Source organism: Ambystoma mexicanum, chromosome 1p, assembly GCF_040938575.1.
Source record: "Ambystoma mexicanum isolate Mex_15411 chromosome 1p, UKY_AmexF1_1, whole genome shotgun sequence".
NCBI lineage: Eukaryota > Metazoa > Chordata > Amphibia > Caudata > Ambystomatidae > Ambystoma > Ambystoma mexicanum.
In genome coordinates this window covers 25,467,503-25,492,050 of record NC_090921.1, presented here as the reverse complement: position 1 = coordinate 25,492,050, position 24,548 = coordinate 25,467,503, and the positions used below count along the sequence as shown (strand labels likewise).

Here is a 24,548-nt window from a genome sequence, read left to right as displayed (position 1 = left end):
ATGCCAGATTTATGATCACTGAAAACAGGAAACAGGCCCAGAATGGGCGTGAGTGTGGCCTTAGCACCTCCCTGAGGATGCATTTACTGCACTGTGGAGGGGAGGGTGCAATGCCAGATGTATGATCACTGAAAACAGGAAACAGGCCCAGAATGGGCGTGAGTGTGGCCTTAACACCTCCCTGATGATGCATTTACTGCACTGTGGGGGTAGGGTGCAATGCCAGATGTATGATCACTGAAAGCAGGAAACAGTCCCAGAATGGGCGTGAGTGAGGCCTTAGCACCTCCCTGAGGATGCATTTACTGCACTGTGGGGTGTAGGGTGCAATGCCAGATGTATGATCACTGAAAGCAGGAAACAGTCCCAGAATGGGCGTGAGTGGGGCCTTAGCACCTCCCTGAGGATGCACTCACTGCACTGTGTATGGAGGGAAGGAGGCTGTGCCTGGCCTGGGAGGATGCGTTCTGCGGATCCCCCAGCAGGGGGCGCCACAGTCCATGGAGGAGGCGCGGGCATCGCCTCCGGGGCACGGGGGGCAGAGGCAGCACCAGTCGCCCCTCTTTGTTTCAATACATTTCCACATTCTGGATTCCGGTCGCATCCGTGCACTCATTCTCATTATTTGCCCCCCCCCCCCTAACATCTGATCAGAAGCAACGCCTGCCGCCCCCTCCCGGCTCCCAGGGAAAGAGCCCCCCCCACAGCAGCAGAGGCAGGGGGAGGGGCAGCAGCTGGGACCCGGGGCTCGGATGCAGGGGGTGCGTGGGGTGGGGGGGTGCACGTCCAGCTTCCATCAGTAGCAGCTGCAGCCTCAGGTGAGCGGAACTGGGGGGGGTGCGGGGGATACACCACGGTGTGGGGGCGTGGGGGGGGGTTCAGCACTGGAATATGCAGTGGGGTAGATGACCCCCCTGCGAGCATGCACGTGTGATTCCAGGCAGGCGCGTGGAGCAGCCCATCCCATCCCATGGCCTCGCCGTTGCACACATGATCCGTTGCGCCACAGACCACCCTCAGCGGGGTGCCGCCCCTTTAGCAATCGCAAGGGTGATGTTCATATCAAAGCTCGGGGCTGCGCACCCTGTATCCTGCCCTGGCAGAGGCTGAGGGACTTCTGCATATCACCCGAAGCCCTCCTGCCCCCTAGATTGATTTCTCCCCAAAATAAAGGCATAGGGCCCGATTCATGGAATTATTTGCGTGCAAAATAGGGTGTTTGCGAACCATTCGGCGCGCAAATCCCTGTTCCTCGATTCTATATGCGCAGGTTGTCAGGCTGCCGGATACAGTTATGGGGGCCGACGCGCAGGGTCCCCGAGATGCAGGCCTGCTTGGAGGGACCACCACGCACGCACTGTTTGAAGGGTGCGTGTATTCGCGCCGGGGGAGCGCGCAAAGGTAGCTGTTCTGGCTGTTTATGCTTTGCGTGGGGGCGTTCCGGGGCGTTCCGGCAGCGACTTGCAATACGCAGGGCGCGCCTTTTTCATTCTGCGCGATTTCTGCGCAGACGCATAATCACTATGCACACATGTACTTGGAACTACCAATCAAAAGCTTAGTTTCTACTAGACAATATTGCAGTGTACTGTAGAAAACATACCGTGCACAGCCCATTACAGTTTCCCATCTACATTACAGTGACAGGGCCCCTGTAGATACGGTTACATGGCACTTTGCAAAGGACAATGATAAACCCTTTGCTCTGTGCCTGTCCACGTGCTCTAGAGCTGACGAGGGCGCATCTGCACACGCATGCCAGGTGTGGTGCAGTTGCGTGGCCATGCCTATGTAGACAAGGAATGGTGTCCATGTTTTATTTGCAGTGGGTTTCCATAGGCACTTTTAGGACACACACCTCATACGTCATGACTTGCATTCCTGGCTCCCACTTACTCGTGCCAGGGACTGGTGCATGTATACTCGCCCACTTGCAATGCACTGAGCAGCACTTCCCCAGCCCAGGCCGGATTCAGAGCTCGAATGGCGGAGGAAGAGGAAGGAGTGCCGCATAGCAGTCTGGGGGTGCCTACTGCACTTCACGCACAGCCGCTTCTCAGCACTTTACATGCTGGGGCTTTTATCGGCCGCTTCTATTTTCCATCTCAGAAGTGTGTGAACTCGTGTCACATGGCATTACGCTGCTGCAGTGTGACGCGTCTACATAGGTGTACAGTTCTGCACTATTCTGCAGTGCAGTGTCAAATGCTGCAGAATATGGTGCAGTGTGCCAGACATAACGCATGCACTGCAGTTTCCATTAGAAATCACTGAACACTGTAGATCAGTGCCATATATATACTACACATCTGCACAACCACTGGAGCCTGGCAAGCATTTACTGCACTGTGCATTCTACACTGCACTGTTACAAACTGCAGGATATATTGCAGTCCACTAGGGACACACGCCACGTGCTACTGTTTCTGCTAGAAGTTAACAGTTTAGCTGTAAATACTCACGTATATACAATTAACGAATTCCGTATTGCCTTGCACACAATCTACATTACAGTATTGATCCCAAAAGACTGTAGACTTGTGTACTTCACTACAGTGTACCACAATATACTGTGGGACGAAGGGGGCTGTGTGTGGCAGAGCAGAGGGGGGTAAAATGTGAGAGAGCAAGGGTGCTGTGGAAGGGAGAGCATAGGTGTGCGAGTGAGTGAGTTATGTTATGTTATTTGGCATTTACATAGCGCTCTATATATCATTGGTATGACCTCAAAGCGCTAGTAGGGTGAACGCCCTTGGGGACCGTAGTCCAGGTCAGTTGAGAGAGTACGTGTCGTAGGGTGCATGGGTGCAGCAGTTATGTGTGCAGCTGGTGTGATTGCCTGATGGTGGCTGCATTCTAGCATTAGGTGTGATGGTGGTGATGATACCAGTTATGTGTGCAGCTGGTGTAATTGCCTGATGGTGGCTGCATCCTCGCATTTAGGTGTGGTGGTGATGATACCAGTTATGTGTGCAGCTGGTGTAATTGCCTGATGGTGGCTGCGTCCTAGCGTTAGGTGTGGTGGTGATGATACCAGTTATGTGTGCAGCTGGTGTAATTGCCTGATGGTGGCTGCATCCCCGCATTTAGGTGTGGTGGTGATGATACCAGTTATGTGTGCAGCTGGTGTAATTGCCTGATGGTGGCTGCGTCCTAGCGTTAGGTGTGGTGGTGATGATACCAGTTATGTGTGCAGCTGGTGTAATTGCCTGATGGTGGCTGCGCCCTAGCGTTAGGTGTGGTGGTGATGATACCAGTTATGTGTGCAGCTGGTGTAATTGCCTGATGGTGGCTGCATCCTAGCATTTAGGTGTGGTGGTGATGATACCAGTTATGTGTGGAGCTGGTGTAATTGCCTGATGGTGGCTGCGTCCTAGCGTTAGGTGTGGTGGTATTGATATCGGTTGAATGCGTGCAGTCTGGCGGGTGGACACCAACACTGGGTTCTGGCTGTGTTGGGCCTGTAGGACGCTTATGTGTGCAGCTAGGCCGGTTTGTCATGCGATATAGCTGAGTTTTATTAGAGTGATGAGGTGTTCATGGGGTAATGTTCATATGGGAGCAGCTAGGCTGAATTGATCGAGGGGTGTAGCTGCGCTCTAATAGTGTGTTGTGTCCGGTATAGAGTAAGTGTAGTGATATGGGAGGTGAGTGTTTGGGTGGAGTTAGGATCTAAGGAGTTTGTTATTCCGGATTTCAAGCATGTGTTTTCTTATAGTGACTTAATAGGTATAATCAGTGTTGTTACTGTTTCGGGATCTCATTGAGTATTTGTCATCTGGTTGCATGGCTCAGTCGCCGCAGATGGTCGTGGTCGGCATTACGGAAAGAGCCACATTTTTAAAGCTTTGCAGAAAGTCATATAGTCTTGGGTGTGTCGAATATGTGGAGGGAGTGAGTTCCGCAGAGTTGGGGCCAAGGTTGAGAAGCCAGATCCTCCGATCCCGATAGAGTTCGAGGCTGGAATCACTAGTAGGAGGACAATGCCTGATCTTAGGGTGCGACATGGGGGGTAGGGTTTTATCTTTTCGTGTAGGTACATTGGGCCGTCTTTTGCACTGCTCGGTGATGCATAGGGTCTTGAAGGTGGCCCTTCGTCCGACTGGGTGCCAGCGGAGGGTTCGGAGAGCTGGCGAGATGTGGTATCTTTGACCCAGGGCAAGAAGCAGTTTTGCAGCAGCGTTTTGTGCTCTTTGGAGTTTGTTGAGTTGGTATGCAGGGGCTCCTAGGTATAGGGAGTTGGCATAGTCCAGTCTCGACATCACAATAGTCATAACTGCTGCCAGTCTGCTCGGGAAGGAGAGGTAGGGGAAAGATACGTCTGAGGAGTTTGAGGTGGTAGTGACAGCATTTTGACACGTTGTTGATCTGATGGGAGAGGGTTAGGCCTGAGTCTATAACACAGCCTAGGTTTTTCACTATATCGAGGTGGGGAGGCGGGGGGAGGTGGGCCGAGGCACGATGCCAGGGGAGCGGATGTGGCAGAAGGGCAGTATCGCCGCAACACCATGATCTCAATTTTTAACAGGGTTCAGAAAGAGGTGATTAATTGTCATCCACCGGTCAATGTCGTGGAGACAACCTTCAAGGTCGGGAACATGGTTGGTGCCTGACTTTGTAATTCTTAGGATAATTTGGATATCGTCAGCGTAGTTGTAGCAGGATATGTGCGTGTGGATGATTCCTGGTAGAGTGGCCATATACAGGTTGAACAGGAGAGCAGATAGGCATGTGCCTTGCAGTACTCCAGTGTTCACTGCACGAGCGGTTGAGACATAAGGGGAGAGGAGGGTTATGGAGAGCAGAGAGGCATGCGCCTTGGAGTACTCCAGTGTTCACTGCACGAGCGGTTGAGACATAAGGGGAGAGGAGGTTTATGGAGAGCAGAGAGGCATGTGCCTTGGAGTACTCCAGCGTTCACTGCACGGGCGGTTGAGACATAAGGGGAGAGGAGGGTTATGGAGAGCAGATAGGCATGCGCCTTGGAGTACTCCAGTGTTCACTGCACGGGCGGTTGAGACATAAGGGGAGAGGAGGGTTATGGAGAGCAGATAGGCATGCGCCACGGTGTACTCCAGTGTTCACTGCACGAGCGGTTGAGACATAAGGGGAGAGGAGGGTTATGGAGAGCAGATAGGCATGCGCCTTGGAGTACTCCAGTGTTCACTGCACGAGCGGTTGAGACATAAGGGGAGAGAAGGGTTATGGAGAGCAGATAGGCATGCGCCTTGGAGTACTCCAGTGTTCACTGCACGGGCGGTTGAGACATAAGGGGAGAGGAGGGTTATGGAGAGCAGATAGGCATGCGCCACGGTGTACTCCAGTGTTCACTGCACGAGCGGTTGAGACATAAGGGGAGAGGAGGGTTATGGAGAGCAGATAGGCATGCGCCTTGGAGTACTCCAGTGTTCACTGCACGAGCGGTTGAGACATAAGGGGAGAGGAGGGTTATGGAGAGCAGATAGGCATGCGCCTTGGAGTACTCCAGTGTTCACTGCACGAGCGGTTGAGACATAAGGGGAGAGGAGGGTTATGGAGAGCAGGTAGGCATGCGCCTTGCAGTACTCCAGTGTTCACTGCACGAGCGGTTGAGACATAAGGGGAGAGGAGGGTTATGGAGAGCAGGTAGGCATGCGCCTTGGAGTACTCCAGTGTTCACTGCACGAGCGGTTGAGACATAAGGGGAGAGGAGGGTTATGGAGAGCAGGTAGGCATGCGCCTTGGAGTACTCCAGTGTTCACTGCACGAGCGGTTGAGACATAAGGGGAGAGGAGGGTTATGGAGAGCAGATAGGCATGCGCCTTGGAGTACTCCAGTGTTCACTGCACGAGCGGTTGAGACATAAGGGGAGAGGAGGGTTATGGAGAGCAGATAGGCATGCGCCTTGGAGTACTCCAGTGTTCACTGCACGAGCGGTTGAGACATAAGGGGAGAGGAGGGTTATGGAGAGCAGATAGGCATGCGCCTTGCAGTACTCCAGTGTTCACTGCACGAGCGGTTGAGACATAAGGGGAGAGGAGGGTTATGGAGAGCAGATAGGCATGCGCCTTGCAGTACTCCAGTGTTCACTGCACAAGCGGTTGAGACATAAGGGGAGAGGAGGGTTATGGAGAGCAGAGAGGCATGCGCCTTGGAGTACTCCAGTGTTCACTGCACGAGCGGTTGAGACATAAGGGGAGAGGAGGGTTATGGAGAGCAGAGAGGCATGTGCCTTGGAGTACTCCAGTGTTCACTGCACGAGCGGTTGAGACATAAGGGGAGAGGAGGGTTATGGAGAGCAGAGAGGCATGTGCCTTGGAGTACTCCAGCGTTCACTGCACGAGCGGTTGAGACATAAGGGGAGAGGAGGGTTATGGAGAGCAGATAGGCATGTGCCTTGGAGTACTCCAGCGTTCACTGCACGAGCGGTTGAGACATAAGGGGAGAGGAGGGTTATGGAGAGCAGATAGGCATGTGCCTTGGAGTACTCCAGCGTTCACTGCACGAGCGGTTGAGACATAAGGGGAGAGGAGGGTTATGGAGAGCAGATAGGCATGTGCCTTGCAGTACTCCAGCGTTCACTGCACGAGCGGTTGAGACATAAGGGGAGAGGAGGGTTATGGAGAGCAGACAGGCATGTGCCTTGGAGTACTCCAGCGTTCACTGCACGAGCGGTTGAGACATAAGGGGAGAGGAGGGTTATGGAGAGCAGACAGGCATGTGCCTTGGAGTACTCCAGCGTTCACTGCACGAGCGGTTGAGACATAAGGGGAGAGGAGGGTTATGGAGAGCAGAGAGGCATGTGCCTTGGAGTACTCCAGCGTTCACTGCACGAGCGGTTGAGACATAAGGGGAGAGGAGGGTTATGGAGAGCAGAGAGGCATGTGCCTTGGAGTACTCCAGCGTTCACTGCACGAGCGGTTGAGACATAAGGGGAGAGGAGGGTTATGGAGAGCAGAGAGGCATGTGCCTTGGAGTACTCCAGCGTTCACTGCACGAGCGGTTGAGACATAAGGGGAGAGGAGGGTTATGGAGAGCAGAGAGGCATGTGCCTTGGAGTACTCCAGCGTTCACTGCACGAGCGGTTGAGACATAAGGGGAGAGGAGGGTTATGGAGAGCAGATAGGCATGTGCCTTGGAGTACTCCAGCGTTCAATGCACGAGCGGTTGAGACATAAGGGGAGAGGAGGGTTATGGAGAGCAGATAGGCATGTGCCTTGGAGTACTCCAGTGTTCACTGCACGAGCGGTTGAGACATAAGGGGAGAGGAGGGTTATGGAGAGCAGATAGGCATGTGCCTTGGAGTACTCCAGTGTTCACTGCACGAGCGGTTGAGACATAAGGGGAGAGGAGGGTTATGGAGAGCAGACAGGCATGTGCCGTGGAGTACTCCAGTGTTCACTGCACGAGCGGTTGAGACATAAGGGGAGAGGAGGGTTATGGAGAGCAGACAGGCATGTGCCGTGGAGTACTCCAGTGTTCACTGCACGAGCGGTTGAGACATAAGGGGAGAGGAGGGTTATGGAGAGCAGACAGGCATGTGCCTTGGAGTACTCCAGTGTTCACTGCACGAGCGGTTGAGACATAAGGGGAGAGGAGGGTTATTTGTTTTCTGTTGCTGAGGAAGGAGGCAATCCATTTGAGAGCAGTGCCACGGATTCCTAGGGAGTGGAGGAAGTCAAGGAGGATTAACCGTGTCAAAGGCTGCGGAGAGATCCAGGAGGATCAATGCTTTGCAGCCTCCAGAGTCTGCCGTGACCTTCAGATCATCCCAGATTGATATCAGAGTGGCTTCAGTCCCATATAGCGGTCTGAAGCCTGATTGTGCGGGGTCGAGGAGACAGTTGGATTCTACAAAGGAGTTGAGCTGGGAGTATGCTGTCCCGTCAATTGGTTTCGTGAGAAATCTGGTGTTGGAAATCGGTCTGTACTTCTTGGGGTCAAGGGATGCCTTTTGTAGAGGTGGCTCTACATGCGCTATTCTGAAGGCATCAGGGAAGATGCCAGAGGTGAGGAAGTCCTTTAGTATGGCTCTCACATGTTCTCCTGCACAGGTAGACAAGCATATTTTGGATTTGTAGTTAGAGTGGTGGAGGACATGCATGGATCTGCTGAGATCGATTTTAGATGCTCGCTAATTTGCATTCAAGAGATTTATTTTGTTTTTTGGCATTCCTCAGGTGGGGCATAAACCATTTGGGGAACGTTCCTTTGCATGAGGATGCAGGTGCGAGGGGGTGAGAGGAATTAGTGAGTCTTTAAGCCAGGAGTCGAAGGAATCGATGGCTAAGTGTCTATCGGGGGGCACTGTTGCATGGGGACGAAGAAGTACGGCTTCAGCTAGGTCAGGAAGGATCTTGACTTTGTTCCAGTATTTGAGATCAGGGGAGGGGCCGAGGGAGCTGTAGGAGGAGGGGCAGGCATGTGGATAGAGAAAGGGATGGCATAGTGGTCAGTCTAGATGAGTGGTTTGGGACGGGATATATAAACCATGTCATAGGAGCTGAAAATTGCATCAAGGGTGTGCCCACCTAAGTGGGTTGGACCAGTGGTACGATGGGAGAGGTTAAGCACATCAAGACTGTCAACCAGCGGATGAGTCATGGGGTTGTTGGGGATATCGAACAGATATTGAGTGTAAGAGAAGGGTGATTTACTTGAATGGTAGCTATTGAGTCACAGAGGTTGTTGGTGAAATGTCTGTCGTATCCAGGGGGTCTGTAGACGAGTAGGAAGCTATGGGAGAAAGTCGGTGGTAGCGAGAGTTTTACTAGAAAGTATTCACAGCAGGCAATGCTTGACTGGGATTCGACGAGTGAGGTGGAGAAAAGAGGATTGAAGAGGATTGCCACTCCGCCTCCTCTGGAGGGTCTATTGTGGGCGATGAGCGAGTAGCTTTGTGTGCTACTGGGGCAAAGTCGTTGGAGAACCAGGTTTAGGTGATAAAGATGAGGCTGGGCTTGCCAGAGGATAGGAGGTCAAAGATGATGTGTCTGTTTCTTGGTACGGAGCAGGCCCTAAAAAGGATGCATGTGACTTTGTGAAGGGAAAGGGTTTTCGAGATGGTCATCGTAGTGGGAGGTTGACGGACATGAGTGCTCAGTGGGGTTTGTTTGTTTGTTTATTTATTTAATATGGCGCGCAAAACCCTGCGGTAACAGGGCACAACAGAGAACAGGAAAGTAAGATTACATAAAAGCTTAGTTGCAGGATAAGGCACTTGTGAATATAAAGCAAAGGATTACATTTCATAAAGACCGGTGAGAGGACATATTTATATATATATACAGTTAATTTCATTGCAGTGTGTCAGTTAGGAATGTACATAAATACAGTCAGGTTGGCATGGTTCAGTCAAGGGAATCATTGGAACGTAGCCAGGAGAGAGTGTTTCGCCTAAAGCTATAGTAGGATTGGAGGATTGGTCTGTTCTGATGCTGAGTGGGAGAGCGTTCCAATGTTGAGCAGCCATGACCGGGAAGCTACTGCCGCCCGTTCTTTTCAGTCTGAATTTGGGTGCCTGAAGGCAGTGAGAGTTAATAATTCTGGTAGGCGGGTGGAATTACTTTTAACTATTCTGGCTGCGAGGTAGGGGGTTGCTGCATTGTTTAAGCATTTGAAAGTGACTGATGCTGTTTTGAGTGAGATGCGGTCACAGATTTTGAGCCATTTGTGTTCTCTTCTTTTATTGGAAATGTGTTCCTTGGAGGGTAGGTTGAGGGCTGTTTTGAGTGCGTTATTTTGCAGTGTTTGAAGTTTATCGGTTATGCTTTTGTTGGCTCCTAGGTACGTGGCGTTACAGTAGTCGAGTCTGGATAGTATTAGGGCATTGGCGATGATGATGCAGCTAGCTTGGGTGAGGAAGGCTCTACTTGCCCTGATTAACTTGCACGTGTAGGCGGTGGAGGATGCTAGTTAGTTTACTTGTTTATTTAGTGACAGGGCTGAGTCGAGGTGAAAGCCTAGGGTTTTTACTGTTTTGGCGACTGTGATGGTGTTGCCATCGATGTTGAATGCCTCGTAGTTGGAGCTGAGTTTTTTTAGATTGGCGTTGGAACCGAGGAACAGGATTTCGGTTTTGTCATCATTCAGGCATAGGCCATGTGTGGCCATCCATGCCTGAATGATAAGGTACATTTTGTTTACCAAGGCCGTATCTGAATCAAAGTTGCCGAAAGGGGTATGAGGATCTGGGTGTCATCTGCATAGTTAGTGTATGTGACACCCAGTCTGTCCAACTTGTCAAATAGGGGCTTGGTAAAGATGTTGTAGATGTTGTAGAGGGTGGGGGAGATGCAGGAGCCCTGGGGTACACCGCAGGTTATTTTGATAGGGTCTGCTGAGGCTAGTGGCGAGAAGACACTCATGGTTCGATTGTCCAAGAAAGATTGGATCCAGGTTATGGCATCATTTGAAAAGTGGGCAGCCGAGGCCAGTTGTTCGTACAAGGTCGAAGGCCGCTGAGAGGTCGAGGAGGAGTAGCATGGCGATGTTTCCTTTGTCAATGATCTCATTAATTTGGGTTTTAAGATCGATTAAGGCCATCTCAGTGCCGTGCTGCGGTCTGAATCCAGATTGTCGGGCGCCTAGTAGTTTGTGAGTTTCTAGATATTTCTGGATTTTCAGGTATGCTACTCTGTCTATTATCTTTAATAGGAAAGGTACCGTGGTGATGGGCCTGTAATTGGTGGGGATTGCGGGGTCTAGAGTTTTCTTCTTGAGGAGAGGCAGAACCCATGATTTTTGAGATTACTTGGTATGGTGTTTGAGGAGAAGGATGCGTTGATCAGTTTGGTTATAAAGGGAGCCAAGTCCCTGGCTGCGTCCTTGATTATCTGGGGTGGACAGTTCTCCCCTTTGCACTTGGATGGTTTAAGTGAGGCGATGACTTTTTCTGTTTCTGGGATGGAGATTTTAGTGAATCTGAAAGGGTTCGGGTCAGAAGGGTTGGTTGTTTTGGGATGGTGGCTGCTAGGAGGTGATTCGTTAGTGGTGAGGGAGTCCTTTTTCAGTGCGATTTTAGATTGGAGAGTTTTGATTTTATTGTTTGTCTTTCGTTATGTTGTCTGGTGGGGGTATCATGGATTCTAGTTCCCTTAGGATAGTAAATAGTTCCCTGGTGTTGGAGCTGGATTTTTCGATTCTTTCGTTGAATAGGTTCTTTTTTGTGAGCAAGATTTCTTTTTTGTAATTGATAGCGAAGAGTTTAAGTTGCAGTTTGTTCTCTTCTGTGGGGGTGTTGCGCCATTGGGTTTCTAGTTTCCTTTTGTGCATTCTTAGTTCTTTCAGGTGAGGGGTGAACCAGGTGTTCAGGTGAGCTTGTTGTTTGCTTTTTTGCATTTTTTGGGAGGCGATGATGTCTAGTCCTTTTTTCATGGCCTTGTTGTAACTTTCTACTAGGCACGCTGGGTTTAGGTTGTCGGGGAGAGCATTGAGGGTTGGCAGTAGAAGTGGTAGGAGGTTTTCGGCATTTTTTTGCTCTAGTGGGTAGTGGAGGTGCCATGATCTTTTCTTTGCTGACTTCTTTATTGAGTGATAATATGAAGTCAATGAGGTGGTGGTCTGTCCAGTGTTGAGGGGTGGTTTTGGTGATGGTGGTATCGCAGTTCAAGGCGGCAATCCAGTCCAAGGTCCTACCTTTGTTGTGGGTAGGGGTAAGCACTTTTTGGGATAGGCCCTGTTCAGCTAGCATGTTGGCTATAGCTTGTGCTGGTTTGTCATCAGGGTAGTTCAGACCAAGATTCAGGTCGCCTAATAATAGTATTTGAGAGGTTTCTTTGGTGTTGTTAGCTCGGAGGCTGGATAAGTCTGCCTCGAATGAACCAATGGGGCCAGGTGGCCTATATATTAGGTAAATGGTTAAGGTACGGCAGTTGGAGATAGGCAGTTTGGCTGTAAGGAGCTCCGAAGATTTGAGAGGTGATTGAGCCAATGGTCTTAGCTCGAGATTAGTCTTTGCTATGATGGCCTGACTGCCTCCTCTGTTATTGGGTCTGTCCATTCTGATTATTGGGTAGTTTTCAGGGATGGCTATTGAGAGTGCTGGGCCGGCTGCTTCGTGTAACCAAGATTCAGTGATAGCCAGTAGGTTGAGGTTGTTGGTGGATAGGGTGTTTGCTATTTCCGTGGCGTGGGCTACTAGGGATCTGGCGTTGATCAAGGCTCTGGATAGAGTGGTTGTGTTGGGTGAGTCCTGGATAGTTATTGGAATGGGTTTAGGTTGGGTGGAGTTATTGCAGGGCATGGTTAGGTTGGGGCATACTTTAGGGTGCCGTGAGGTAGATCTCAGAAGAGGATTAGGGATCTTGTTGTGGCAGGTGGGCTCATAGAGAAGCCTGATGTTTCTTTCTGTGGTCAGACAGGGTGCATTTCCTGCTGGGTGCCTGGTTGCTAGAGCAGTAGAGGTGGTGAGGTCTAGTAAGGGCATGAGGAGGTACAGTGGTGTGGCTGTTTGACTCTTGCTAGCGCTCATTGTAGAAACAGTGGTTGTCTCAGGTTACATTTGATAGAGATAGTAGAGATATAGCGCCTCGACTAGCATCAGGTGGGACGCAGCAACTCGTGTGAGTAGCACAATGGCTGAGTGGATGCAGCACAGTGGCTAGCAAGGGCTCTGGCTTATCTAGTTTTGAATTTCCACAAACAGCATAAATCACAGTGGGTCACACAATACTTTGTTAGACATGGCGAGCATGGTAGAGTGGGGAAGCTCTATGTTGAGGCTCTGCATGTTCCAGGTGGCATGTCTGATTAGATTTTTTGTTCAAAGTTAGAAAGTTAGACAATATTGAGAGTTGTTGCGGGTATGCTGCAGTGAAGGTGAGGGAGCATAGACTGCAGAGCACGCGTATCGTGTGCGCACACGGTTGTAGTGTCTGCGAGAGACTATAAGTGGATTTATCCAGAGATGGGTGGTTGGGAGCATATCACATATGGGGGTGAAGCATAGACACTAGCTCGATGTGGGGCGAGGGCTATGGTATTTGGCATAAATTGCCTCTATTGGCGCACACATGGAGCCTCACTTTCTCTGGGCGCATGGGCAGGGGGTCTGGCCCTGGACTCTGGTCAGCTCAGGACAGTCTCAGGACAGTTGCTGGCCTTGCCCTCAGGGCCTTTCCAGGAAGGGCCGGCTTACGCCTCCCAGCGTCGGGTTGGCTGGTATGGGTGGGCGTGGTAGGAACATTCAGGGTGGTTGAGACCGGTTGAGGTGTGATACGGGGGGTTGGGTGCATGTGGACTTTGAGTGTCGATTGAAAGGGTTATGTCGATGGGGGAGGGAAGAGTAGGTGGGTGGAGGTAGGTATGTGATAGACGAGGGACGGGTCATGGGGGGTTGGTGACTGGGTCATTTGGGATGTGGGGGTTTAGGCGGGTTGATTTTGGAATTAGTCTGGGGGAGCTAGGGGATTAGGTGTACAGGGTGAAGATTCAAGAGAAACGGGGTGGAAACTGTGAGAGGGAAGATGGGAGTGTGAGGGGGTAGGGGAGGGAGGGGCTGGGATGTTGGGCTAAAGCACAAGTGTTGAGGTGTGGAGGGTCAAGGGAGAGGACAGTCACGCTTTCTGGATTTTGTGGGTTTTGGTGCCATAGGGGTGTAAGAGAGTGTGGGGGGGCAGAGGGGGAGGAAGATGATGCTACCGTTCTAGCAAGGGTGAGACGAGCCACTTTCAGAGAAGGGAAGGGATATGATGGGGGGGTTTGTTGGCAGGGGTTGAGTAGGGGTTAAGGGAGAGGGCGGCATGGGAGGTTGGTCGAGAGGGTGGTGAGTTCCCTAGTGGGCTAATGGGGAGGGAGAGGGCGGCATGGGAGGTCGGATGCGCGGGAGGGGAGTTCCTCAGAGGGCACACGGATGGTGTGGAGGTGGAATCGCGCTGTTAGGAGCGCAAGAGGCCTCCCCTGACTTGGGAGTTTGATATTGGGCATGGTATATGGGTGGGGGTATCAGGATGTTCTCAATAGATGTCAGAGGGAGGTTGGAAGTCGATGTGTTAGGGTGGGACGGGGATGAGCACTTGAGGAGGTAGGTGTTTGGCGCACCACAGTGCTCCTCTTATCTTAGAGTTGGACGAGGGATGATGGAAGGAGGTGGACGGGCGGCATCCGGGTGAATTGATGTATGGGGGAGGCGTTGTGGCTTGTGATCCGGTGGGGGGTTAATGCGGGGGGGTCGTGAAGTTTGGTGCTAGAGCGCGGGCCATGCGCCACTAGTTATGAGCCATGGGGAGGGGTAAGGGACAGGGAGGCTAGGGATTGGGGCGGGTCGGAGAGGGGGTACGTGATTAGCTGTGATCTCCATCCTGGGGGGGAGGTCAGGGCAGCACCTGGAGAATGATGAACTAGTAACAGTAGATGCAGAGGCCCTAGATGTACAACCTGCGTCTAGATTCTGGACACCAGGGCAGTGGGAGAGGGCCACAGAGGGTAACAGTAGGATGGAAGTCTAGATGCAGTAGCGGCGCCTAAAACACAGGCAAGTAAATCACAGTACTATCTCAGGCGGCACCATCTAGTTGTGAATTGAATTTGCAAGAGCTGTTCTAAATATGCAGCGCAGGCAAGTAAATCACAGTGCCATCTCAGGGGGTACTTTCAAGATGTGAATTAATCTAACAACAACAATTTCTAAGAGTGTCGGACAGGCAAATAAGTCACAGTACCATCAGAGCGGGCACCTTCTAGATTTGAATCAATGTTACAAGACAATTTCTAAGTGAGCGGTACAGGCAGGCAAATCACAGTACAGTCACAGTGGGTATCCTCTAGATGTGAATCAATCTAACGAACAATTTCTAGGGGTGCGGCACAGGCGGTGGGCACCTTCTAGACGTGAATAAGACCAGGAAGAGCAATTCCAGGTGTGCGGTGCAGGCAAGTGAATCGCAGTACTATCTTGGTGGGCACCTTCTAGACGTGAATCAGACCAGGAAGAGCAATTCCAGGTGTGCGGGGCAGGCAAGTGAATCGCAGTACTATCTCGGTGGGCACCTTCTAGAAGCGAATCAGACCAGGAAGAGCAATTCCAGGTGTGCGGTGCAGGCAAGTGAATCGCAGTACTATCTCGGTGGGCACCTTCTAGAAGCGAATCAGACCAGGAAGAGCAATTCCAGGTGTGCGGGGCAGGCAAGTGAATCACAGTACCATCTCGGTGGGCACCTTCTAGACGTGAATCAGACCAGGAAGAGCAATTCCAGGTGTGCGGTGCAGGCAAGTGAATCGCAGTACTATCTCGGTGGGCACCTTCTAGACGTGAATCAGACCAGGAAGAGCAATTCCATGTGTCGGGCAGGCAAGTGAATCACAGTACTATCTCGGTGGGCACCTTCTAGAAGCGAATCAGACCAGGAAGAGCAATTCCAGGTGTGCGGGGCAGGCAAGTGAATCACAGTACTATCTCGGTGGGCACCTTCTAGACGTGAATCAGACCAGGAAGAGCAATTCCAGGTGTGCGGGGCAGGCAAGTGAATCACAGTACTATCTCGGTGGGCACCTTCTAGAAGCGAATCAGACCAGGAAGAGCAATTCCAGGTGTGCGGGGCAGGCAAGTGAATCACAGTACTATCTCGGTGGGCACCTTCTAGACGTGAATCAGACCAGGAAGAGCAATTCCAGGTGTGCGGGGCAGGCAAGTGAATCACAGTACTATCACGGTGGGCACCTTCTAGATGTGAATCAGACCAGGAAGAGCAATTCCAGGTGTGCGGGGCAGGCAAGTGAATCACAGTACTATCTCGGTGGGCACCTTCTAGACGTGAATCAGACCAGGAAGAGCAATTCCAATTGTGCGGGGCAGGCAAGTGAATCACAGTACTATCTCGGTGGGCACCTTCTGGAAGCGAATCAGACCAGGAAGAGCAATTCCATGTATGGGGTGCAGGCAAGTGAATCACAGTACTGTATCGGTGGGCACCTTCTAGAAGCGAATCAGACCAGGAAGAGCAATTCCAGGTGTGTGGGGCAGGCAAGTGAATCACAGTACTATCTTGGTCGGCACCTTCTAGAAGTGAATCAGACCAGGAAGAGCAATTCCAGGTGTGCGGGGCAGGCAAGTGAATCACAGTACTATCTCGGTGGGCACCTTCTAGAAGCGAATCAGACCAGGAAGAGCAATTCCGGGTGTGCGGGGCAGGCAAGTGAATCACAGTACTATCTCGGTGGGCACCTTCTAGAAGCGAATCAGACCAGGAAGAGCAATTCCAGGTGTGCGGGGCAGGCAAGTGAATCACAGTACTATCTCGGTGGGCACCTTCTAGAAGCGAATCAGACCAGGAAGAGCAATTCCAGGTGTGCGGGGCAGGCAAGTGAATCACAGTACTATCTCGGTGGGCACCTTCTAGACGTGAATCAGACCAGGAAGAGCAATTCCAGGTGTGCGGGGCAGACAAGTGAATCACAGTACTATCTCGATGGGCACCTTCTAGACGTGAATCAGACCAGGAAGAGCAATTCCAGGTGTGCGGGGCAGGCAAGTGAATCACAGTACTATCTCGGTGGGCACCTTCTAGAAGCGAATCAGACCAGGAAGAGCAATTCCAGGTGTGCGGTGCAGGCAAGTGAATCACAGTACTATCTCGGTGGGCACCTTCTAGAAGCGAATCAGACCAGGAAGAGCAATTCCAGGTGTGCGGGGCAGGCACGTGAATCACAGTACTATCTCGGTGGGCACCTTCTAGACGTGAATCAGACCAGGAAGAGCAATTCCAGGTGTGCGGGGCAGGCAAGTGAATCACAGTACTATCTTGTGGGCACCTTCTAGAAGCGAATCAGACCAGGAAGAGCAATTCCAGGTGTGCGGGGCAGGCAAGTGAATCACAGTACTATCTTGTGGGCACCTTCTAGAAGCGAATCAGACCAGGAAGAGCAATTCCAGGTGTGCGGGGCAGGCAAGTGAATCACAGTACTATCTTGTGGGCACCTTCTAGAAGCGAATCAGACCAGGAAGAGCAATTCCAGGTGTGCGGGGCAGGCAAGTGAATCACAGTACTATCTTGTGGGCACCTTCTAGAATCGAATCAGACCAGGAAGAGCAATTCCAGGTGTGCGGTGCAGGCAAGTGAATCACAGTACTATCTCGGTGGGCACCTTCTAGAAGCGAATCAGACCAGGAAGAGCAATTCCAGGTGTGCGGGGCAGGCAAGTGAATCACAGTACTATCTCGGTGAGCACCTTCTAGAAGCGAATCAGACCAGGAAGAGCAATTCCAGGTGTGCGGTGCAGGCAAGTGAATCACAGTACTATCTCGTTGGGCACCTTCTAGAAGCGAATCAGACCAGCAAGAGCAATTCCAGGTGTGCGGGGCAGGCAAGTGAATCACAGTACTATCTCGGTGGGCACCTTCTAGACGTGAATCAGACCAGGAAGAGCAATTCCAGGTGTGCGGTGCAGGCAAGTGAATCACAGTACTATCTCGGTGGGCACCTTCTAGAAGCGAATCAGACCAGGAAGAGCAATTCCAGGTGTGCGGGGCAGGCAAGTGAATCACAGTACTATCTCGGTGGGCACCTTCTAGACGTGAATCAGACCAGGAAGAGCAATTCCAGGTGTGCGGGGCAGACAAGTGAATCACAGTACTATCTCGGTGGGCACCTGTCACGCCGACCACACGATCTAGGTCACGCCCCTCCCCGCACACAACTCCCATTCACCCTGCTACCCGACATACAAGATCTGGCACACGTACCCCTCACTCCCGGTCACAGAATGTTAGGACTGGCATTTACCGCCCTTCATGTCTGTGGCAGCTGAACTGGAGGTTGTTTCCACATCATCACATCGGCCTGCGCCGTTTGCGGAAAACCGCGCTTCACTGCGCGCCGCGGATCCCGTGATTCCTGTCTCATAGCAACGACGCAACGCTTCGGTTCCGTACATACATCACGTGACTTCTGCCGGATGGATAAAGGACGCTTGGAAACAGAAAGCGTTGCTTCACAGCTGTTCTTCGTCTGGATCACGTGTCGCCCACTTCTTCGTTCCAAGGAACTTACCCATCGCCTGACCACGGTTTGCTTCACGGATTGCTACGCTTGGCCCTTAAACTGTTCTTGTACTCTGGATTACTGGTTTTGACTGCTACGCTTCGCCCAAACGGACTGCTCTGCTTAACCCCTTTATCTACCTGGATCGTATGTTTTTTGACCTCGGACTGTTTGGTTTTCTTCCACGGATCACGTACCAATTTGGGATTACGGTCCTGCACTAGGTGTTCACCTTGCACACTGCCTGGCCCAACAGCCGTCTAAAGGTCAACGCCTCGTCGGCCTTTTTCAGAACCACCTTCATATCCTCACAGGTACATTGTGTTCTTGTATTTGACATTCCGTATACTTTACCTCGTCCTGCATTCTAACCATAATTGCACCTTGCCTTGCAGCGCTCAAGGGGTTCTTCCGGCTGTGTCCCACGTCCGAGTTTGCGGACTTCCACCTGTGGCTTCAAAGATCACACAGACAGTATTTCTGGTGTTGCCAGTGTGATACTTGGGGACAGAGGGGTTGCCCATACTCTGCACGACCATCAACCATCAAGTTTGTAACAGACTGTGAAGCCCTTTTGGTCGTCCAGAGTATGAATCCCTCCACCGGGGATCCTGTGACCGCCTTGATGCAGGCAGTGGCGGCCCTAAGGACCGACATGGCCGCCGCCACAGCAGCCATACATCATCGCCTAGACGCCATACAAAGCACCCAACACCCTTTACCCGCAGACGCCGAGTTTGGGGACCCAACCTCTCCAGACCGACTAGCACCTGCTCAGGCCCCAACTCCCACTCCCGTGTTATTCCCGACACCCGTTCCCCTTGCCGCTCCAGAACGCTACCAGGGGGACCCCCGGAAGTACCGTACATTTATTAATCAATGTAAGCTGCACTTCTTGTGCAGACCTTTGGCTTTCCCCGATTCAGTCACCAAGGCCGCATTTCTTCTGTCACATCTGTCCGGGGTGGCAGCCACCTGGGCTAATCCAATGCTGGAGAACGACCATCCCGCCTTGTACGATTTTGATCTTCTCATAGCCGAAATGGCCAAAGTCTTCGACACTCGTTATAAGGCCCACTCAAGGGACCTGGAACTCTTGGATTTGACACAAGGGAAACAAACACTAATAGAGTACATCACACGGTACAACCAGCTGGCCGCCGAGACCTCCTGGCCGGAGGAGAAAAAGGCTATCGTGTTTTATCGTGGGCTATGTAACACCATGAAGGATGCACTCTCGGTGATTCCTGCCCTTCCTGCGGCCTTCACGGATCTAGTGGATCTTGCCTTACAGGTTGACGCAAGGCGATCCGAGCGGAGGGCAGAAACCTCTTTCACTAGCCAAGCAAGCCCAAGCACTTCTAACACCGCTTCTGAACCTATGCAGATAGGGGGCATCCGGAGTCCATTAACATCATCCGAACGTGAACGTCGGAGGGCTGAGAACGCCTGTTTCTATTGCGGGTTGAACGGGCACTATGTAAGGGAATGCCCCCGACGCCCCAAGAACAAGACCCCGGGTTTTCAGAAGGCTCGCCCATGATACAGGGGGCACCGGCGAGCCTGTCCATGACCCCCGCTGAACCCGCCTTCGGTCCCATCAGACCGGTGGTAGTACAAGCCCTTCTGAAACCCACTAGAGAGATCGCACACATCGTACAGATAGTGATTGATTCCGGGGCCACTGGTTGTTTTATCGACATTGCCTTGGCACATCAACTCAATCTGCCCTTGGTTAGAAAAGAACACCCAGAACCCGTACACGCGGTTGATGGCACTTCCCTATCCTCCGGCCCAATCGAGTTCCAGACCGCTCCTCTGGAAGTAATGATACAGAGTACCCATAGGGAAACCATGTCGTTTGACCTTATCACTACACCTCAGTTCGGCGTCATTTTAGGGATACCCTGGTTACGACAGCACAACCCCTTGATAAACTGGGGGACGGGACAAGTCATATTTTTTTTTTTTTTTTTTTTTTTTTTTTATTAAAATGTTTTGTTTGATTTTACAAACTTTTCATTTCTTCATAAAAAATAAAATACAACAAAAGAAACTAGACAAAGTGACATTATAAAATAGGAATCTCATATAATCCTTGTTTCTGCTTCCTTCGTGCGTTTCAAATGTCATTTGTTAATAGCTATCCAGAATTTAATAATTGTTAAAATTAACTTTTGATCTTGACCTCTTAACAGATTGTCCCATCTTTCACTGGTTGTTAGTTGTTTATTTGATATACCAAAATAGTCTCTGTGTAGTGATCTTTGGTCTATCAAGGCCGTGCAGACCATAACCAAATGAAATAAAGTTTCTTTGTTGGTTGCAATTTTGCAAAAACGGCAGTATGGTGTTATTCTGTTTGTTTTATCAATCATAGCTTGATACTCTTGTGTTGGTAGGATATTCAGCCTAAATCGGAAGAACAGGTCACGGATATAGCAATCCGGAAAGATGTTTAGATAAGCAGGTAATTCGTGTAAGGCTCTTGATTCTATTTGGCATTTTAGATGTCTTTTGTATTGGTCTTGATCACCGATGGTTTGGATCCAGTCGTTCGTCTGAATTTTGCGTTTGGCATATTGAGGTCTATTAATTAACATTTCCTCAGATATATCGCCAGCTTGCATTTCCATTTTAATTTTAGAGCTCCATTTTGTAAGTGCTGTGATGTGGAAAGCGGTTTTTTTTTCTCTCAATATTTCCAATGACGGGATCTTATCTTTTGTGATTATTTTTCTAAGAAGGTCCATTTGCTTCCATAGAACGATGGATTTAATGGATTGGAGAGCTAGTTCGAATCGTATTCTAGCCATAGGAAAAGATCTTGGAAGGGATAAGGTTTTTCTCCAAAACAGTGCTTCATATCTAGTCCAATTAATGGATTCATAGTTGATGAGGGATTCAGAAGCATACGATAGAACAGGAATTACTTTTTGTTTGTAGAAGGCTATTATTGGTTTAAAAGAATATGTGCCGAGCTTCCTATGGAAGAAGCAGCCTTGTCTGGCCAGAGATCTGGCTTTGTCCTCTAAGTAATTTTTCCATTCCTGTTCATTTGCAGAGGAGTTGATCATCGCGCCCAAGTATTTCATCGAGGTTGTCATGGCGATCTCATTCCCATCTAAGAATATTTTTAGGCTGGGTTTATCGGTTTTCTGCGGGGCGAGTCTCATCGTCCTTGTTTTGTTGCAATTAATCACTAGATCGTTCTCCTGCATGAATTCTTGGGTTTTATCTAGAGATTTTTGTAAGCCCGCTATAGTCTTATCCAGAATGATGATGTCATCAGCATAAATTAAAGTCTGAACAGTTTCGTTGTTGATTTTAGGAGGATTTGCTACCGAGTTTTGGATTTGTTTGCTAAAATCAAATGTATACAAATTATACAAGCAGGCAGCCAAAGGGCATCCTTGTTTCAGGCCATTGGAAGTTTGAATAGGAGAAGTAACTGTACCGTCGTTCGTTAAGCGAACTCTAACAGAAGTATTTGAATAGAGTTGCATGATGGGGTGCAAGATAGAGTCTGGGCAACCCCAGGCTGTCAGTTTGGACCATAGCTTTGACCTGTTCACCGAATCAAAGGCCATTTTTAAATCTATGAAGATTACATATATTTGATGTTTTTTTTGTATCGCCTCATGTTTAATCAGGTTCAGGAGTAATAAGTTCACATTTGTTCCAACTTTCTTGATAAAGCCAGTTTGTCTTTGGTCTCGTTTGTCATTTTCCATTGCCCAATTGGTGAGTTTGTTAACAAGGTATCCTGCGAATAATTTGCCCAAGGGATCTAACAGGGCTATGGGTCTGTAATTTGCAGGGGATTTGCGGTCTCCATTTTTGTAGATGGGAATCAAAACGGCAAAAGTCCAACTTTGCGGAATTTGTTTCGTTTTTTCTATCAGTTGGAGGAGAAGAAAAAAGAAGGATGCCCATTCATGCGGGTTTGCTTTAAGGGTAGCATTAGATAGACCGTCGGGTCCCGGTGCTCTGGAAGGATTCAACTCCATGATGGTAATTCTTATATCCTCCACATCCCAGTTGAGATTCCAAGGTTCTTTGTTTTGCATTTCATTAGTTAGAGACGCATTTGGATAGGTGTTATACAAGGATGTAAAATGCTTTATCCATTCTTGAGCTTCGACTTCTTGGGTCATAGCGGTTACTTTAGAAGCAGGATTCAGCAGAGTCCAAAAGTTCCTTGAGTTTTTGTCTTTTAGAGCCGCTAAAATTGCTTCAGCGTCATTCTGTTTAGTTAGAGCTTTAATTGTTTTAATTGAATTAGAATATTTTTGTTTTTCTTTTTTTATTTTGGTCTCAAAGTCAGGTTCTTTCAATTTTTTTAATTGTCTAATTTGTTTTTGAAGCTTCTTTTTCTTCTGGGCAATTTCAAGATTGAATTGATGCTTATGACAGACAATAGGATGGTTTTTTTTATGTGATGGATGATGGTATTTCTCGAGAATCCAACTATAGTTAAGTTTTGCATGATCATGAAGTGTAGAATCTTTAAAAGTTGACAGTAACTCAGGTATTTGATGATTTTTAATACGAATTCTATTAAGAGCATTATTCATCTCGAGAGGTGGCAAAATTATTCGTGGATATTTTAATGTTGCTGAATCCCAAGTGATTCTTATTTGTTGGTGATCGCTGGAAGGTTGAGGAAGATTTTCAATCGAAGTTATTAGAGTTCTCAAACCTTCTGATGAAAAAATGTAGTCAATAATAGAATTTGTGTTGTTACGGGACCATGTTGGAATCGGGATTCCTTTGTTGTCCACAGCAGGGTCGATTAATGTGATGTTACGGATCGATAATTCTTTTACCCATTTTTTTGCTCTCTCTGATAATGCATTTCTGTCCAGTTTTTGGCCTTGTTTGTCAAATAAGTGGAAATTGAAATCCCCTACAATTAAAAAGACCGTTCTATGGTTGAGTAAGACAATATTATCAATTTCGTCCAGTATGGATTCCAGGAATTTATGGTCGTTCATTGCTGACGGATTCCAGTATATGTTAAATATAGTGATATAGTTATTATCCTTACATTGATCTTGGTCTGTAAATAAAGTTGAAATAAGAATGGTCACAAACTGAGCCCAAGGATGAATGTTCTTTCTCATTATAATTTTCCAAAATGGATTGATTTTCACTAGGATCATCATACCTGAGGCTGGACGTCCAAGTTGAGAGGAGATTGCAAGGTTTGATAATGTAATGAACCCTTCGCAGACTACCTCCTCTTTCAGCCAAGTTTCTTGTAAACATATTATCTCAGTTTCAGAAAGCACAGATGATCCTTCATTAAAAAGATGTTTATGGCCTCGAGTGTTCCACGAGCATAGTGAAATCACGCTCAGTTGTGTTGGATTTCTTGTTGATTGTTATAAGTATGTTTTCTTGGTCGTGGACCGATGATCGTTATATAGTACATTTGTGTCGAGGGACCGTTCTAGATCTCTCCCTATCCCGCGTTTCTTTGTAAATTCATTTCGATCAAATAATGAATTTTCCTCATTATATTTTGTGGTTTTGTTGTACACAATTGTTTTATTATGACGATAGGAGTCCATTATCGCAAGTTTGTGAGTGTATTTGTTCAAAGCCAAAAGGCTTGATACAGTAATTTTTTTAGCTTCAAATCCCAGGATTTCCAATTGTTTTGTAGTAGACAATACACGATTCATAAGTTTTTCGGAATAAAAATCTATCTGTACAGAATCCATTTTGTTTTTATTAGGAAATAGAATTACTTCTATATCTCGCGATTTAATATCCGCCGTTTGTGGAATAGCATTTAGGAGGCGTAATACATTTGCTCTATTCAATATTATAGCCTCATCATTACTTGCTGCGCAGGAAGCTAGAGAAATTCTGAAAGCAAGAGACCTTGTTTTCCAATTAAGAAAGGTCGGTCTAATCAGTGGAGGGTCCGGTTGAGCTGAACGAGACATGTTGTCACTTGATTTCTGGTTCACTTCTGACTGTGACCCTGAGTCATCCTCGGACACTTCTGAGTATTCTAAAGAAATAATAGAGGAGTGCCTAGAGGTGTAACTCGAGTCCACAGAATCAAAGGAAGATTCTTTACATTCGTCCAGCACAAGAAAGATCTCATCTTGTGGATCTATAGAGCTGAACGTCTTATGTGTCACAACTTCAAGAGTTGTAACGTCATCAGAGTTATTCTCGCCATCGATTACTGATGCAATGATTTTATTAGGGGCGTCTTGATTTATAACGGCCAGTAGTGCATCTAGTGGTTCCGAATGCAATTTGTCCACATCTTTATTGGATGAGGTTGGTCCAGTATCACTTGACGTAGAGGCAGCAACAGCTGACAGGCTGCTAGATTTAAACTTTTTTTGTTTTTCCCTTCCGGTATTGATTGTGTTTTCTTGCACGGACTTTTGTACAATTTGCATTTTTCTTAAAAAGGCCCGTGACCCCGTTTGTATTTTTTTTGTGAGTTTCTTTTTGTTTGTTTTTGGAAGAGGTGATATTCCCACTGAGCCTCGTTTAGTCAAATCAAAGATGTCAAAAGGAATACATGCCGGCGGTTCAGAGTTAGGAGTAGGCATCATATGA

General features: G+C 49.0%; 1 protein-coding gene across 1 annotated transcript in view; it reads left to right on the top strand.

The window, feature by feature from the left end:
- The first annotated feature begins 452 nt into the window (after positions 1-452).
- Positions 453-24,548, top strand: part of LOC138564675 (zinc finger protein ZFP2-like) — a 178,315-nt gene continuing 154,219 nt past the window's right edge. Inside the window, exon 1 of the mRNA XM_069642924.1 lies at positions 453-818. The gene's annotated coding sequence lies outside the window, so the exon portion shown is untranslated. The remainder of the gene's footprint in view (positions 819-24,548) is intronic.